The sequence below is a fragment of the Anolis carolinensis genome, chromosome 3 (genome assembly GCF_035594765.1).
Source record: "Anolis carolinensis isolate JA03-04 chromosome 3, rAnoCar3.1.pri, whole genome shotgun sequence".
NCBI lineage: Eukaryota > Metazoa > Chordata > Lepidosauria > Squamata > Dactyloidae > Anolis > Anolis carolinensis.
In genome coordinates, this window is record NC_085843.1 from 276,372,069 (window position 1) to 276,378,587 (window position 6,519).

Genomic DNA, 6,519 nt, shown 5'->3' on the forward strand with positions numbered 1-6,519 from the left:
ATGTCCTGAACATTACTCTATGCCTGGGGAGATGAACTGCTGGGGAAACTGAGATCTGCTATTTGTCCAAGCTGGATATCAGGGCTATTGGTAGGTTACACTGACAAATGAGTCCAAGGACAGACCATGTAGCCCTGTTCAAATGCAGTTTGCTTTCTTGTGACTCTAGCACCTCTTCAAAGTCTGTTGGACTCTCTGCTGAGATATTCTGAAGACTTTGCTGTAAACTATTTGGATGATATTGTAATGTTTCTTCTTCCTGAGAGAATAATCTGAAACACCTTGATACCATCTTCCATCAGAGATGCTGGACTGACAGTCAAGGTCAAGAAGTGCCAAGTTTAATCTTTCCTTGGTAATGTAGAAGGTTTATGCCTAACTACAGCTAAATGGCATCACCTCTAACAGATTTGACAGGTGCATGAAATCTAAGATGAAGTGGACATCAGAGTGTCAAGAGGCATTTCAATCACTGTTTCACTGGTCCTTATGGCAGATCTTGTGCTAATGCTGCCTCTCTTCAACAAGCTATTCATCATGGCTACGGATGCTTCCAATGAGTAGCAGTCCTGAGGCAAGAGAGTCCAGAAGGCACCTTACACCCATGTAAGCCGCCCCGAGTCCCCGTTGGGGAGATGGTGGCGGGATATAAATAAAGTTGTTTTTTTATTATTATTATTATTATTATTATTATTATTATTATTATTATTATTATTACACCTTGCTCCACTCCAAAGCAAGAAGCCGATGGCACTACACTGTTCAGGGAGCTAACAAGAAGTTGGTTCACTGGACCCTATTCCTTCAAGACTTTTGACATTCAACAAGTGTCTGGAAGTTACAACATCTGTTTGTCATTATAGCTAACCTGTTATACGGAATGTTTGCAATTACAGTATATCTTAATTCTATTCTTTTTTAGCTTACTGGATGAAATCACAACTGGTGTGGTTCTAACCTCCAGCTGTTCCTAGACTATCTGAGATTTGGGAGCCTGTGATTATGGTCTATCCCATTATCCAGGTACACAAAAGGTTAATAAGATATTGGGTTTAAAGTTACCTGTATCACAGGAGGGCATCAAAGATCCCAAAAGATTATGATCAGACATGATGGAGTGCAAAGTGCTACAAAAGCCTCAGGATCATGAGGCTAAGTGAGGAGACTTCTGTCTTACTAGAGAGATGCTTGGAAACACTATGGGCCAAAGTACCCAGGTTCCCAGCCCCATGAACATTCAGTTCAGAACTCCATCTGTATTCATGAGTAGCTTAGGGAAGTGTTTAGTTTAGACATGTTCAGATTATGTTTCCTTTTGAAACACTTGAGATGAATATGATTTAGACTGTTTTGCAATATAGTAAATTTTCCAAATATGCCTGAAGGAAAAGCCTTCATGTTTTTTTTGTTTGTTTTTTTGCCAATGCAGATTTCTTGCTTATACTAAAACTCTTTTCTTTTCAAAGATCTCTGGCTTGCCACACTCTTTCAAGTACCTGCTCTCAGTTGTTGTGTGTGGTGCATGATTCTTGTCTCCCAAGTGAGAGGGAGGGAAAAATTATGTGGAGACAGAAAAGAGGAAAGTGCAATGAACAGCCAACTGTGTTGCTAGTCATAGGGATTTAAATCAGTGGGTGGCGGCAGCTAGCATAGATGGTCTCTGGAGGATCCCACTCTCTTGCTAGGAAACAGGAGCAAAAACCTTGACATCCCCATATGGCCAAACATTGTTTGACAAACCAATTGTAACATAAAATACAGTCAACAGGTTTTCTATTTTATAAATTATTTAAGTGCCAACAGCTCAATAATTAGAAGTGTTTCTCAAACTCTGCTCCTCCAGATGTTTTGGGCTTTAGCTCCCACAGTTCCTAACAACTGGTAAACTGATTGGGATTTCTGGGAACTGAATTCTAAAACACCTGGAGGAGCAGTTTGAGAAACACTGAATTAGAAGCTTCAGCAGAAGCTGCCAGGATTCTCAAAACAGATAACATAGGCCAGGTGCTATAAGTGTAGTAGTTAATTGCTACCACCTGGTAAATCAGAAAGTTGCTAGTCTGATTGTTGAGGTGCGAAAGCAATGTATTTGGTACCAGAAGTCAGTTCACATGGGTTCAAAACCTTTTCTGAGAAGATTCCTTTTGTTATATCTGCCATACATGTAACACAAGGAATTATCACAGAGATTATTTTGAACCCTAGAAACAATTTGTTTTCACACATCAGCACTAACTGATCACTGTAAAGATCTGAATCCTCTTACTCCTCACACAGCCCTTTAAAAATTTAGGGGAAAGGTAATGAATCTCGCTAAATTACATTTCCTCCCATTTGGAGGTTTGTAAATCCCTCTGATTGAATGTGTATTTGAGTTCAGTTGTTGTTGTTGTTGTTGTTGGTGGTGGTGGTGGTAAGAGTCATCAAATTGACTCTAATTCAGTGGTGGTGTTCTTGGCAAGATTTATTCATAAGAGTTTTGCTATTGTCTTCCTCTAAGGATGAGAGAGTGTGCTCTGCCCTATAACTTCCATGTTCCCATTTGTTCTATAGGCAAAGAATGAAAATTGAAAGAAAATGTTTTCCAAAATTTAAGAGATGAGGACTTTTACAAATCTGATGTAATTCATTTCATTTTTAATCCGCATGCCTCTTGTGGATTGCTTTGATGCATTTTCCTTGTTTTGCTGTAAAATGACAACTGGCTATGTCACCATCACAGGGATATAAAAAGAAACCTTAAGATAATATCCAAATTTGGCTTCTCATCACTTTACAGAGATGATAATGAAGATTGCCAGTAACATTTTGTTAGCCATTTATTTGCATGTAAGTATGCAACTTAACATCAGAGCGTTAGGGTGTTAATTTCCCAAAAGAAATAGAAAAAAAGGCTATTAAAGAGAAAAACACACTGGAAACTTCAATACTACTGTTTCTTTCTCTGATGTCAGATGCCAGAAAATAACAACCAAAAACACACTATTGGTTTTGATGCACAAAGAAGGAAGGAAAATTCGATCAGAGAGTATAGATATAGGTTTGAACCGAGCAACACTCAAATGCAAACCATTACTTTTCAAATATTTGGATTAGGTTGATGGTCAGGAATGTTTGGCAGTGTTAGCAAATGCTGAAGGTAGAAAAGTTAAATGATGCCTTTTCTCACATTACAAGTGGAGAGTGAGTGTACACACTTTTACAATGCGATTGTGAGGTTTTACAAGATCTTTAGCAACTTAACATCAGAGAGCGTTGTTGCATTGCCAAAATACAAATTTCAAGATTCGTAGCATTGAATCACTGGAGTTTAAGTGGTATCAAACAGTGTGTTAATTCTACAGTGTAGATGCACCCTAAGACTTTAGTAAAGTTGCAGAAGATCCTGTACTCATATGTTCCCAATGCAGGCAGCTGTGTGAAATACAGACTACGGTTGAAAACCCAATCTTATTTCTTACTCTGCCCTGGCCCCTATGTCTTTAATACAGTGGTTCTGGTGTTTTGGCCTACAATTCCCAGAAATCCAAGCCAGTTTACCAGCTGTTTGGATTTCTGGGAATTAAAGGCCAAAACATCTGGGGACCCACAGGTTGAGAACCACTGCTTTAATGGCTGCTTGACTTGTAAGAGTTCGTGTACACACTTTTACAATGCGATTGTGAGGTTTTACAAGATCTTTAGCAACTTATAACATTCATCATAGTCAGGTAATCATCTCATCATCATCACAGGCTATCCCTCGTGGCTGAACATGTCATCTCCATATAGGTGGCACCGTACACCAAACCTTTGATGACCTCTCCCAGCGGTAGCAGGTATATATTAAACAACATGGGAGATAAAACAGAACCCTAAGGAACCCCACAGGACAATGGCCAGGGTTCAAACAGGAGTGTCCCAGCACCACTTTCTGGTTATGGCCCTCCAGGAAGGAACAGGGCCACTGTATAATAGATCTTCCAAGTCATATCCGAGTGAGACAACCCAGGAGGATACCATGGTCAATGGTATCGAAAGCTGCCAAGAAGGCCTGAAGTCCTAGTGAATCTAAACCTAACCAGATAGTGATCGGTCCATGACAACGGAACTGTGGCAAGTTCCTCCACAATACAATCACCAACATTTCATCCTGCACAAAAACAAGCTCCAAAGTGTGCCCAGCAGCATGAGTAGGACCAGACGCCACTTGGGACAGACCCATGGTTGTCATGGAGGTCATGAGTTTCTCCCGACAGGGCAGTCACAGCATGGATGATGAAGCTTCCCGGCATTATTAGCTGCTGAGACTCCCAACACCAACCCTGAGACCACCCTGGCTAGCTCAGGAAGGGAGACTGTTGAGCAGTGGGGTGGGTGATACACCAACAGGATCCCTATTCTGTCCTGCTATCCACCTTTAGATAAATATACTCAAATGCTGTTGATGTTATGAATATTAAATGCAGTACAATTAATATCTGAATGAGCATACATAGTGCAGTGTCCACAGTAACAGATTCGTGTGTATCTTTTCAAGGAAAGTTTCAGCAACACCAAGAAAACCTACTTTCATCTCTCCTCCCTCAAATTGTTGATTCACTTGCATGTTCAATTCAATCCAATTGAACTTACTTTTCCAGCAAAATGTTCACATTGGGTCACAAACAAAGCATGTTGATATGCCACGTTCTTTCTATTTCTGGGCATATCTTGTTGCTAAACATAGAACAAAAAACTAAAATGATCTTAACAACATTGTAACCAGTGTAGATTTTTATCTTTAGTTGTGAAAAGTAGTGCTTGATAAATTGAAAATTCACACATTTAAATAAAACAATAATAACAAATGCAAGAAAACAAGGAAGGTCACCAAAATAAGACCTTCAGCAAAACCTGTTATTGTGGTCAAAAAGGACTTCTGTTGGGAGAAATCATATAACTGCATATTACACAAATATGGTTTGCCTGGATATTTGGGTAACATTAAGTGAACACTCCGATCTTAGTCTGTTTACTTCGAGCACAGAGCAAGTCTGTGACTATAACAAGGCCATAGGAAGAAGAGCAGCTTTTTGAAGCTACAAGCCTCCAGAATGCTAGACATACTGGTGAGGATTCTGTGAACTGCAATCCAAAGGTTGGAAATTGGTTCCCAGGTACTGTATATGTTTTGTCTAGAATTGCTATATCTTATCCTTCCTGTAATAGAAAGCAAATAGAAGGTGTGATATTATATCTGAAAATACTATAATGATTAAGCTCCACTGATTTCAGTGGAGTGAGCACGGATAGGTAAAGGTAATGGTTTCCCCCTGACATTAAGTCTAGTCATGTATGTTGCTAGAGGGTGAAGAGCTGGCATTGTCCACAGACACCTCCAAGGTCATGTGGCTGGCATGACTGCATGGAGCACCGTTACCTTCCTGCCGGAGCGGTACCTATTGCTCTACTCTCATTTGCATGTTTTCGAACTGCTAGCTTAGCAGAAGCTGGGGCTAACAGCAAAAGCTTACCCTACTCCCCAGATTTGAACCATAGACCTCTCGGTCAGCAAGTTCAGCATCTCAGCGGTTTAACTTGCTGCACCATTGAGGGCTCCATGGATAAAGTTGTGTGATACAAAGACTCAGAGCTGAAGAACTGGCATTGTCCGTAGACACCTCCAACGTCATGACTGCATGGAGTGCTGTTACCTTCCTGCCAGAGCAGTACCTATTGATCTACTCACAGTTGCATGTTTTCGAACTGCTAACTTGACAGAAGCTGGGGCGGACAGCGAAAGCTCACCCTGCTCCCCGGATTTGAACTGCGGACCTCTTGGTCAGCAAGTTCAGTAGCTTAGTGGTTTAACTTACTGCGTGATATAAAGACTCAGAGCTGAACAGAATTTATTATTCTGAAGGGACTCAGGGCGGCTTACAACAGTGGCAACAATTAGATGCCCATACAAACCAATAAAAACAGCACATAAACAGTTGAAACTATTAAAATACATTATGAATTAAAAATATACATTTCAAACATAAAATCAGATCCGTTCTTCCTCATGCTTCGTCCATAGTTCAGTCCTTGTCATCTTCACATTTATTGATTAAAAGCCTGGGCAGAAGGAATGCTTCATAGGTTTTGTGGGGAGTGATTATAACCAGGCTGTTAGGAACTGTGGGAGTTGAAGTCCAAAACACCTGGAGGGCCCAAGTTTGCCCATGCCTGTTATAACCCCTCACTGTCTCATCATCCCAACGTGATTTGGGAAGCTTAAAAGAAACTGATACTCTGTTCTTTATACCCTTCTCTATGCATGGCTTTATGGCAAATTCCAGGCAGATGGCTTGTAGCACTACCAAACAAAAGAGGCGAGGATTGATGCAATTTGACACCACTTGAACTGGAATGGCTCGGTGCCATGGAATCCTAGGATTCTGTAGTTTCGCGAGGCACCAGCATGCTTTGGCAGAAAGATCTAGTGAAACTCCAACTCCCACGATCCCGTAGCATTGAGCCAGACAATTCCAGTGATGTCACGCTGCTTCCCTT

General features: G+C 40.8%; 1 protein-coding gene across 7 annotated transcripts in view; it reads right to left on the reverse strand.

Annotated features, from left to right (window-relative positions):
* Window positions 1–6,519, reverse strand: part of mcf2l2 (MCF.2 cell line derived transforming sequence-like 2) — a 196,908-nt gene that overhangs the window by 75,451 nt on the left and 114,938 nt on the right. The window lies entirely within an intron of this gene.